The sequence below is a fragment of the Mugil cephalus genome, chromosome 9 (assembly GCF_022458985.1).
Source record: "Mugil cephalus isolate CIBA_MC_2020 chromosome 9, CIBA_Mcephalus_1.1, whole genome shotgun sequence".
Taxonomy (NCBI): Eukaryota; Metazoa; Chordata; class Actinopteri; order Mugiliformes; family Mugilidae; genus Mugil; species Mugil cephalus.
In genome coordinates this window covers 17,264,956-17,277,652 of record NC_061778.1, presented here as the reverse complement: position 1 = coordinate 17,277,652, position 12,697 = coordinate 17,264,956, and positions in this window count along the sequence as shown.

Genomic DNA, 12,697 nt, shown 5'->3' with positions numbered 1-12,697 from the left:
TCACCCAGTTCATCTTGTAAATCTTCTTTTTGTTTTTTGTTTTTGTATTTTTATTTATTTTTTTCATGAATGCCCAGTATGTGAAAGTGTGGTGGGTCGGCCAGAATCTATAGTTTTAACACAGTTTTGTGAATCCCTGAGTGAATTTTATTTAGAAAAGCCGACCCTCTCAATGTGCGGGTTCTCAAGACGAACACAAAACTCATGCAAGATTAAAAAGCAGTTCGCTGTGGTTGTTGTTGTATTTTTTTCCCCAAATCATTTTTTCATTCAATTACATCATACATGTGAATTTATTTGAGCCATCAGGGAGCACAGTTTTTCCTTTAACGTACATTTTCTTAACATGTGTGTGTTTTGGGTCGAGTGAAAATATAGAGGGGGGTACAAAAAAAAAAGGGGCAAACACGCGGAGAATAGACACAAGTTACAGCACAAGTGATTCACACATTTGCAGAGAAGGTTAAAAAACACCCCCTGATTTTGAATGCTGTCAGTGAGATAAGTTTATACAAATACTTTTGTGTGCCAGGATTTTAGGAATGTATCTTTATTTATTTATGTATTCTCTTAATAGATGAGGTGAAAAAAGTAAATTTTGTGTGCGTTCTTTGTTTGGTTGGTTGGTTTTTAATAACACCTGCCATTCATTCTGCTCAAAAGGTCATTTTGTGAGCATGCTCCAGGCTGTAGTGTCCCATATGAGTACCATGTTTGCAACAAGAGACTGGTACTTCACTTAACCATTTAAAAAAAAAAAAAAAGGAGAAAAAAGCAAGAAATCAAATTTAAAAAAAAATTTTCTTGAAAAAATCAATCAGAATTTGTCTTTCTCCTCCATTCACGAGACTGTAGCGTTTTCCATCTTTTTAAACGTCACTGTCAGTGTCCCTGTACGGTCTGCAGGTGTCTTTGGCCTGTATGTGTCTGATTTGTCGTTACTGGCTTGCTGTTTGTTGCGTGTCGTTCCTTAATGCTCATCTTTTATCTCTGCTCTCCTCTCAGCCCAGCCGGTCGATGACAGACATCCGCCTCCTCTCTGATGGTTCTGTCGGATGTCTTCCTTTCCTGAAGGAAGTTTTTTTCCTCCTTGCTGTGGAGTGTTGATCAAGGGGATTTGATGGGTTTCTCTTGACCTTTCCACATAAAGTGACCTGACATGTCTTTTGAACTGAACTGAACTGAACTGAACTGAACTGAACTGAACTGAACTGAACTGAACTGAACTGAACTGAATCGAATTGAATAAAATTGAATTGAATTGAATTGAATTGAATTGAATTGAATTGAAATGAAATGAAATGAAATGAAATGAACTGAATTGAAGATTGAGCGAGACATAAACCCACGATCCTGGCATCACACAGAAATATTTGTGTGTAACTCCATCTCTCGCCGGGCTGCACAGTACCGTGAAGCAGTGCTGTTGGAAGTCCCAATGAGACACAGTTTAAAACTTAACACACAAAAGCTGACAGCTATTTGAAATTCAACCAAGTGGCTATGACAGGTTCTGAAGAGATATTTCAGGCCCTACCATTATCTGTTTTAATATTGTGCAATCACCTGTAATGTTAGCATGTGAAAATACACGGGACAGTTTGTCAATTTCTAATGGCTTATCAATATTTAATTAAAAAAGTAATTTAATAAATTCCACAAAAACAATAATCTTTATAGTCAATTTACAGTTTTTATTAACTCCTCCTCAGTGGATGTCGTCATTGATTATCTTAAACCACAATTAAAAATGTTTGTATATGATTTAAAATATCCTCATAGCTGCACACGTCCACGTTGCAGTGAGTTGCATTGCAATAAAATAACAATCATGTAATGAAATCTTGTGTGTGTTACATGTAGTTAGACTGAATATCAATATCACATGTGCACAAACAAAAGCTTCCACCTGCTACTCAACACTGTCCCATCACTGTCACAACAACATCATCACTATTTAACAACCCTCTCACTGCAGGATATTAATTTAATCATGAGGTTAAAGTGAAGTGTGAAGGAAAAAAAAAACAATTCATCTAATACAACTGAAGTCACTGTGAGCACGATAAAATGTGGATAAACTGCGTACACACATCGTGTTTTTGGAAAGTGTTTGAAATGTAGCCGCCTGTCACTTTCAGCTGGATTGATTACAAATCCCCAACTTAGTGATGCTGACTGAAGACGGAGTCAAGTTTGCAGACAGGGCCAATAATGAGCGGCCTCTTAATTAAACTGCAATATTAAAAAAATTAAATGTGAGTGCATGTGTGCGTGAGAGCCACTGTATTGTGATGAACATGATTTCTTTAATCAGATGTATTTAATGATCTCTCTGCCCTCCCCCCGGGGCTGTCACCCTCTCTGTGCGTTTCTTATAGCTGACCTCCACGCTGCTTGTGTGCGGCTTGATGGCCAGTGTGACAGGTAGGACGTGAGGAGGTCAGACAGCCCGGCTGACACCCAGCGTGTCCCTCTGCCCTCATTAGTAAAACCAGGATGTCTCTCCGCATGGCTCCCCGGCTGGTGCTCCTCTGCCTATCCTCTTCCTCTCCGACAAACCAAAAGCTGATTGAAGCAGCCAGGTCTTCCTGTTGCTATAGTAATAGGCAACACTGGCTCACCCGTCTCGAAAACATGTTTTTGGCATCCCTGAAGCCGTGGGTTTCTGCGGCCTCCCCCTCAGTGCTCTTGCAACCCCCATTGTTTACATTCTTGCTATTTTTTGCAGACGGTGCAGATTTTTATTATGCATGATGCACCTCCTTAGTCGCACGTGAGTTTGCGCTCATGCCGGGTCGCAGAGATCAGGGAAAGTTGTGGTGGTATTTGTAATGCTCTGCAAGGACTTCTTAAGATCCGCTAATGGAACACAAACTACCGCATCTTTTTACTCACACTAAAAATTCCTCCTTATAAAAACTAAATAAAAATTATTTAGCATTTTTAACTCACATTTTTAATCAGAAGTCTTTTATTGCGTTTAGATATTTACATAAAAAATATATTTCACTTAATTTCAAAAATATTTCACCTTTGAAATGTAACAATTTTCATGATCCTGATATTAACCTTACACGCTGCATGTATACGGTAAATATTTAGTCCACACTATTTCAGTACCGCGTGCAATACGAGAATCCACAATGTATTCCGCAATCAAAACGATTGCTTGCTCTTTGTGCAGTGTTGCCCTCCATCTGTCCATTTGTACTGTACAACCAAACAGAAGCCTTCTCCAGCAGTGCATCGTGGGATGGGAAGAGCCTCCTTCAAAGACGCAGGCGGCCATGCACTCCTCTACTATGGCACATTGGTATCAGTTACACCATAATTTCATCACCAGCAGCTCCCTGTGAATCCTGCTTACATTAACTTTTTACAGGGATTGGCAACACAGAGGCAGAGACGCATGGCAGTGCCAGCACTTGAGCCCATTTAGACATCGCCTCCTATTCAATAGTTCTTCTCAATGCATTGTTATTTGTTGATGAGGTGTTGTATTTATACGAATAAATGGTGTGAATTGTGAAGAATCCCCGCAGTTACAGTGGGATTACATTGAGGGAAAAGGCGAGGGGGATTAAAAAAACAAGAGGATGGAGAGACTTCAAAGTGGCAAAGTGTGCAGGGCTGTGTTTGAATGATGGCTGGCATATTGTTTTGATAAGTGTTCCCTGAGGAGAACATGCAAGGCAGCGTGTCACTTCCTCGTCTCATCCCTGCGACAGGGAGCCGGGCACCGAGGGAGCGTCAGAAACCAGCCATAATTACAGCGCGCACGCAACAAAGAGCAGAGCGTCTGATTCACGCTCACCCAGAAAACCCGAATGCACAAAGTGCACAACGGCAAATTAATCAATTTGCTTTAAACATGAACCTAAATTAACATGTTAGACCCTGAGATGGAGATGATGATACTGGTGCACAGGGGGCAAGGAAGAATATCAAATGCGGATAATTTAATCCAATCCCCACGATACACACACTGGCTTTCATCCCTGCTCACTGCGATATTATCAGATACTGTAAATGCTTGTTAGGAGACAAAACAATGTCAGATACTGTGTAAATTCCCATATTTGTTTACTACGGGTTTGAACCTTTAATTAATTTTAAATCACTTCTGCTTACAAGTGCAAATTACAAAAGCAACACAAAAAAAAAAGGCATAAATGAATTAGCCCTTTATGTTGGCCGTGAACATGTGTTAGATGATGAAATGATGCACACTGAGGGCCTCATTGCGAAATCTGTTTCATTATTGCATCTGTTAATTTATTTCATAGATTTGTACAATTAAAGATTCCCTGTAAGATCTGAATGAAAACAGCCCAAATGCAGGAAACACCACAGAAGAAGGCTTCAGGTTTGATTTATCAAAACGTGACAGATGAATAAAATACAGTCTCAACCTCTGCATTTTCTCATTCAAGTGTGGTGAAATAATTTTCTTTTTTTAAGCATCCGAGATCTACAGCAGAGACCTAAAGGGAGAGGAAGTTGCTAACTCTAAATCTTTGCTTTTTTCCTTTAAATGCTGCACTGCTCTAATGGATTTAAACGCAACATTTAAAGTCAATTCCACATGAATGAGAATTACAGAGAGTGATGGGAGAGTTGAACTTAGTTTATACATATATATATACTGCGTATATTCATTATACATAAATCATTAAATCTAATTATAATGCCGTACAGTGCCCCCACACACTCTTATCCAGTATTTCCTGCATGTACCCAAATCTACTGAGACAGACGTGAACTGAACATAAACACAGCGCCTCAGCCTGTGTATTAAATTATGATAATCTCACGATGATAAGGGAGGTTTATTGAGCCAGACAAGCCTTCCACCAGCGTTAGCGAACTGAGGAGCCACAAGGTCTGACACTAAAGAGCGTTTAACAACGCTTCTTGCGATTGCCGGAATGCCGACTTGTGTCACCAGCTCCAGTCTTCGAGCAGGATCACAGAGAAAGCAGATGAGTTTACATCCAGAGAAACCCACATTACTAGATTACTGTTGTCTCAGGGTGTTCCACCGCAGTCTCTCGTAACGATGTTGTGGTTGGGGGAAGAGTGTACCAAACCATCCCAGTGATTTCAAGTCATTGTGGTCTCATTACAGCAGGCTGTTGGTAATCCTCTGCCTTTGATCTGGGAGCTGAAGGGAGCTGTGTTTTACTGTAGTTCAAACAATGTTCTCCCTGCTCCCTCAGCACCTCCACCAGGAGCCCTGTGGTAACTGAGGAGCCACAGCCTGACAACGGAAAAGCCGGCGCTGGGTTTTGTTTTTTTCCACTGAATGCAGGTGAGGAGAACACAGACGGAGGTTTGCCGGTGGTGTGCGAGTCAATGTGAGGTTAACTAGTTGGAGCCTCGCCCCGCTGGGGGCCACAACAACGGGGTCAGATGGAGCGGGCTCGGCGCAGGCCCACTAAGGATACTAGAGGATACAAGGCAGGCGAGACAGCACATATCATGCACACTTTTAAGGACAAAAAGAACACAAACAAATCTGTATGAAGACATCTTGCCCACTCATTAGGAACTTTGACTCATACCATCGTGTTCTTGTGTGTGTGATAAACAATATAAATGAATAAAGTGATATAAATTATATTTTTAAGATGCTGAATGAAGTTTAAATTGTATTTTTTTTAATTCAGCCTGAGGATTCATACTACTTTATAAATTAAAACAAATATGAAATGTTCCACAAACCATCGGCCTTCAACAGGGGGTCCGCAGGAGACACTGCAGGGTGGTTGCCAAATCTTTCGTTGATTAGACTTTTTTTTTATATATTTTTTTTTTGTTAATTTCCCTCCACAAATTCAAATATATTTAAATACACATTAACATGAATCCAACATATTTTAGTAAAGGGATAAGGGATAGTTTAATATTGAATGTAAAATTATAAAAGATTTATAGCACTAGGCCGAGCTTTATATAGAACACATATAGCAGGTAGGGGGTCTCTACTTAATCTCTCCATCAATTTGGGATCCTTGGCCTGAGAAATGTTTAACATTGATGAAAACCTTACCCTAATTAATGAGAGTTTCAGTCACATTTTTTTAAACACTACAACTGTGTCAGTCAGTTTGTTGGGGGCCTATAGATTTTTTTTTTTTTTTAGCCCTGCTATTAAGCTGAACTGTACTGGGTAAGTATCCCTTGTCTTTATACTACGCTAAGCTAACCATCAGCTGACTGCAAACAGTTATGTATGAAAGTCAAAAACATGCTGATGAAAGCGGTAGTAGTAGTTGTTGTGTTGTTTTTATACGCAATTGCTCCACTGGGATTTGCCTTCTACATGTCATCACCCCTTGAAAAAACATCAATCAGGTACAGACAATTGTAACAAAACAAGAATGGACTTCGTAGAGGCAGCGTCTCAATTTTACAGCCGAAATAAAAATGTTTAAAAGTCTAGCAAAGAAAATTAAATTTTCTACAGCAATTTTTTCCATTCTGTACGCTGGTGTATTTTTATGTGACTCACCTGTTTAAACTATGTCAAGGTTAAAAGTTAGGCTTTAGACTCATGCTCTAACTCTTGGCACATTTTTAAGGAGGCAGTGCCAAGATGGCAGCGTCCAGTGCTACCCCACTGAGCTTCAAAAACGCCCTAAATAGCTTCTAAATACACATTAGCATGGTCACTGCGAGAGGACTAGCATCTCAATATGCTGTAACTCATTATTACAGACTCAATAAGCAGCAGTTTATAAAAATATATATCAAATATTAAATATAATTAAGTTAGCTGTGGAATAGTTAGCATATTTTCATGATAATATTTAAAAGATATTGTCTACTAGTCAAGTGGCATGTTTAAGTATGACTCCCATCTCCTGGAATCTCTGTAGATTTATTTTGGAAAGTTGTTATTTGATCTAGTAATCTGAAAACCTTTCTACACTATTTTTCAACTTGTTTCAGAAAAGCGGGTGCAACCGAAAATCAAAACAAATACATATGTAAAGTAATTGGAATAGTGTAGATGTCACAAAATTATGATATTTCTCAAGATCTGAGGTGGAGTATCCCTTTAAATACTAAGTCTCATAAAGCTAACTCAAGCTCAAAGGCAGTGTCATCGTCTCTGGAGCACCCATGGGACCCTTGAAACAAACCAAGACGGTGCTTAATAAACCTCTAGAAACCACAGAGCCAAAAGAATTGAGGGAACCAAAGACAGCCGGCTCTCTGTTATATCCACCACCTGAAGCTCAAATTATCCTCGTTCGAGCTTTGTACACACACATACACACACACACACGCAAGCCGTGGATTTTTTTTTATACCAATATGGGAATCATACACTCTGGTATGGCCTCACTGACAAGAATTCTGTGGGATTGCGCTCATCGCTGGCTCATGTACCGCCGCTGTGGGTTTCTGTTTGTCCCTGATCCTCAACAATTTTGTAGAAGTATGGATTCCAATAAAGGCTTGTTAAACAACAGATTTCATTCTCCGACTCAAGAGGGCCCTGCTTGGCCCAGAGGCGTAAGCTGCTCCTTTGAACATCTAAATCCCCATGCAGCGTCTGACTTCCCTTTGTTATTCAGTGGTGGATTGTGTTTTTTTTTTTTTCTTCCGTGTGTGCTATTGCTCTGGAAAGGCTTCAGTGGGCTGTGTAGAGGGAGCTTTTAGCTGTAAAAGATCATCTCATTGAGATCATCAAGCCCCAGTTAATTGAACTTTTATATGATATCTTTGTAGGAGCACAGGGTGAACATATTGTTTTAATGAAGAATTCATCAGCCAGAGATGGGGAGCCAGATTTAATGAGCTCCTCCCTGAGTTGGAGATGATAGAAGAGGAGCTGCGTGCTCTCAGCCTGCATGTCTGCTGCCCTCTCCTGCCTGCTGCTGTGAACACACACGTATCACAGTGTGAACACACACATATCCTGGTCAGATTCCAGTAGCGTGGCAATGAAAGGACAAGGTAGCGTTTTTGGACTAAATGTTGCACATTGTTGAGCACAGCTTATCCATAAATTTAGTGAGGTGAGACATGTGGGCTATGGACATATTAGCAAAAGCTAATATTTATTATATGATTTATAGGAGAATTTGCATAGCTAAGGTTTGCAATTAAGCAATAAAGGCCCTGAAATATGATCTAATGCTGTGATCCTGGCTTGTCTTGTGGGCCTGTTAAAAATTATTCTTTTGAATGTTTTTGATGTATTTATTTTTTATTAACTTGTCACAAACAAACATTACATGGAGCAATATTGAATTGAAAGTCCTTTATAATTCACTCTAGACACAAACACAGGATGAACTGCCTTCAGTAAAAGAGGGCGCGCTGAGAGTACACAAAGGAACCCGGAGATGGGAGATTTGAATCTACCCTAACAGGTTAATCCAGTCATGGTAAAATCATAATGTTAATGTAGTAGCAGTGTCAAGCATTCCTAGATTTACAGTACCTCCAAATCCAAACACGCACAGTGTATGCAATAAAGCCCTCGTAAAATGTACTCGGGCAAACATTCGCAATTCAGCTAACTGTATGTTTGGATTTTGCTGTTTTTTGTTGTTGTTTTTTTTTTTTGTAAAAGTAACACTCACTACTTGAAGCGTGTGTTGTTTCTGGAGTAGACTGTCTTTATATGGCCGACACACAGCTACGACTTGACTGATAATGAATGCAACTGAGTGGATTTCTATAAGATCAGCTGTATGTTTCATTTTATGACCTCTCCAAAAAAGGCTTTGTGGGAAATACCACCAGAGAAATTGCTTTTATAAGAGGTCTTTTTGTTCAAATCAGATTCCAATAGGGTTTTTGTCAGAGGTCAGTTTCTTTATTCCAGCGATCTGGTATTATAACTTCGTATGTTTATGGACAGGAACGCTAATTTCTGGACAATTCTCTCAAGACAAGCTGATTTCTGTTTTTCATGTTTTTTAAGTTGTTCCTAAACAATTTTTGTGTGTGTGTCTGTGTCAGGCTGCATCCTTTTGGGGATGGCTGCTGCCGTCAAGGAGTGTCATTGCTGTGGGGTGGGGGTGTCTGGTCTGATCTAGGTGGGTGGTGCATGTCTAAATAACATCCACATGAATGAAATGCACTGTTTCCCAGCAGAACATTGAATTGTCACAGGATGGTTATTTACTTCTCTTATCAGTGACTTAATTGTTGTGGTTCCAGAGACGCCGTGGTTTGACTCGATGCGCTTCATCTGTTATGACGTCTTCTTCTGACCTCATCCTGAAATTAGGGACAAACCACCAGTGAAGCACTCTACATATATTTCACACCAGAATGAGAAAATGCTGCCTACAGTTTTCAAATAGGAACATACTGTACTTAGGAACAATTTCTGTTCCAACCATTTCTGCATTTGATTGATTTTTGTTGCAGCACAGATCAAAGGCGGGAAGAGACAAAAGATAAAAGAAGACAAAAGAAGAGCTGGAGGAAACACGTCTTGGAGACTGTCACCATGTCGCCTCCAGCCTAGCGGCAAACAGGCTTTCAGCAAACCTGAAATGAATTAAAATCTCAACACAATATACTTGCCCTGTGTATTGTCATGCAGGTTTCGGTGACTGGGAAAGTCAGACTACACTGTGTCTGTGGTGTGGAAATGACTGTCTCTGCTGATCTGTATTCTGTGTCCTGTCCTCGCGCAAGAATGGAGAGGGGGAGCGTGGCGTGTCAGAGAGAAGATTTTTAATATCCTGAGAGGAATTCTCCTCGTGTTTACCCTCTGCCGCGTCTCACAGGATGACGGGTGTCGTCTGCAGTTGCCCTTGATGCTCAATGTCTTGTGCCAGATTCCTTCAGTTGTGTGTTTAAATTACTCATGTCCCTCTGGTTATTGGTTCAGGCTTGTTGTTGCCAAGAGACACAGGTTGGACTACTGCTGCTTCTACCAGCTGCCTACGGGATCCTAATGTTGGGATTGGGATAATAATGTTGATGATGATGATGTCTGCATGTGAAGTTTACACATATCGCCCTGCATAATGAATAACACTGATCATCTTGTGACAATTCAGTGTTTTGCTGGGAAACTTTTGGACCTGGCATTCATGTGGATGTTACTTAGGCATGTGCCACCCCAGCAGGATGCAGCCTGACACTGACACACACACAAAAATGGTTTAGCAACAATGCAAATAAACATGAAGAACAGCACAAGGTGTTGAACAGGCCTCAGAATTAAAAAATAGAATATACATCTATGCATCTGTATATAGAATATACAGTGAGTATGAACATGAATATGAACAGTAGTATGTACAAAATGTAATGAGAGTTATTGGGAACGGTCACATGTTCTGTGACTGCTCAGAGTTCATTAGGGCAAAGGCCCGGGAAAAGAAACTGTTTTTGTGCTGGGTGGTTTTTGTACAGTTCTCTGTAACGCCGGCCTGAGGGGAGGAGTCTGAATAGGTAGTGTCCGGGGTGTGAGGGGTCAGTGGAGATTTTACTGGTTTGGGGTGCAGGTATTCCTTTTGAGATGGAGATGGAGGGGGAAGTGGAAGGTGTGAAAGTACTTTGAAACCTGGAATAAAAGACGAGTGCGTTTACATGCACGTGAAAAATCCGAATTATTGCCTTAACAGGAGAATTTAAGTGCATGTAAACACGTTCTCATTGTTCTCATTGTCCGATTGAGACACCCAGATAATGGGATTGGAATCGGAGTTTTCATCGGATGACGCATGTGCGCATGCTCCACCACCGCTGCGCTGGCGTGTGACGCCAGAACAAAAACGTCCAAGAAAGCCGATCACAGAAAAAGAAGAAGAGAAACGGAGCCGTCTGAGGGATGGCGCGGATCTTACCTGCACCAGAAGTAGCGTGAACATTACGTACAAGATTAAAAAATGTAGTATTATCCGTCTGGTTGTTGTTTGAGATGCCGGTCTGCCGCATGAACGACTCTTGTTTATTATATCGCGTAATAGGTCAACCCGGAAATCGGGCCGTATTAACGTGGTATTATCCCGCTGAAAAGATACGTATCGCCACCTAGTGTGGAGGAGGAGAACAGTTATTCTGTTTTCTTGCGCTGCATGTAAACTGGGACAAGGACTGTAGTGAGAAAGTCGAATTTTGAGCATAGTTCGATTAAGCTCTGCATGTAAACGCACTGACTGAGATCCTCTGCCAGGCGGAGGCTCACCACAGGGTTGAGGGAAGGTCTCCTGTAGTTGGTGATGGTCTGCAGGCCTTTCCAAGTTAGCATGGACCCAGTCAAAGTTGTTGGGATTTAAAATGCAGCTGCACAGTGTGCTAACTTACAGCTGACAGTATCAGACAGCCAGTATGTGTGTCTGATGGCTTCCCAGCGTGCGCCTGTGGCAGGTTTATTTAACGCTGCAATCATGATTTCATGTTGTCACGGTTTTGTTGCGCCGTTGCTTTTGTTGTTTTGTTTTGTTTTCCTCTCACTGTGCTCCGCCGTGTTTCCACTGCTCATATCTCCCCACTGTTGTGCAATCAATCGATACCAATGAACACTGTGAGCAAAACCAAACGCACAATTAGTGAGGATGTCAGTGTGCGGACAGTGACACTGATGGCTTGTAACACTAATGATGAACTTCATCCTGCCAGTGGAAGTCTCCTATTCCTGTTGTTCTGAATTCCAGTCATGCCACATCATCACGCCACACTTGCCAAGGTTCCATCTCAGCCTGCTGCAGTATGATTTATCTGCTGCAATACAACTGTAATGAATACAGCATTTTGCTTATTCCTGCCACGTCAGTCCTCTTTGCGTTATCTAATAACTAATCAAGATCTCATCATTATAACACCTGTTAACAGATTGATTAAAATGTCAACAAGTGTGGTTCATAGTCCAGTGTAACTCACTGCATGTAGTGAGGCAGGAAGCAGACCAACAGGTCTTTAAGATTTCTTCAGCATCAGTGCAATCCAACAATAGTTGTCAGCACAATCAGAGGTACAAACCACTAAGTAACTGCTGACAGATAATTCAGAAAACATAACTTTCCACATCTCTGCCTATGCTGTACCCAAAAGGGCATTTTAAAACTGATCAACCCACAGTTGATCAATTTAGAAATGTTTCTTGTGTTTTAGCACTGAAATGTAGGGCTGTCAGCACAGTGCATAACCGTTAGCTGTATAATATACACTCACCAGTCACTTTATTAGGTACACCTCGCCAGTAAAAGGTTGCACCCCCTTTTGCCTTCAGAACTGCTTTCTCCTTATGGCATACTTTCAGCAAGGTGTTGGTAACATTCCTTAGAGATTTTGGTCCATATTGACATGATAGTATTACGGAGTTGCTGCAGATTTGTCGGCTGCACATCAATGATGTGAACCTCCTGTTCCACCACATACCAAAGGTGCTCTATTGGATTGAGATCTGGTGACTGTGGAGGCCATTGGAGTACAGTGAACTCATTGTCATGTTCAAGTAACCAGTTTGAGATGATATGAGCTTTGTGACATGGTGCATTATTCTGATGAAAATAGCCGTCAGAAGATGGTACACTGTGGTCATAAAGGGATGGACATGGTCAGCAGCAATACTCAGGTAGGCTGTGGCATTTAAACCATGCTCAATTTGTATTAAGGGGCCCAAAGTGTGCCAAGAAAACATCCCCCACACCATCACACCACCACCACCAGCCTGAACTGTTGATACAAAGCAGGATGGATCAATGCTTTC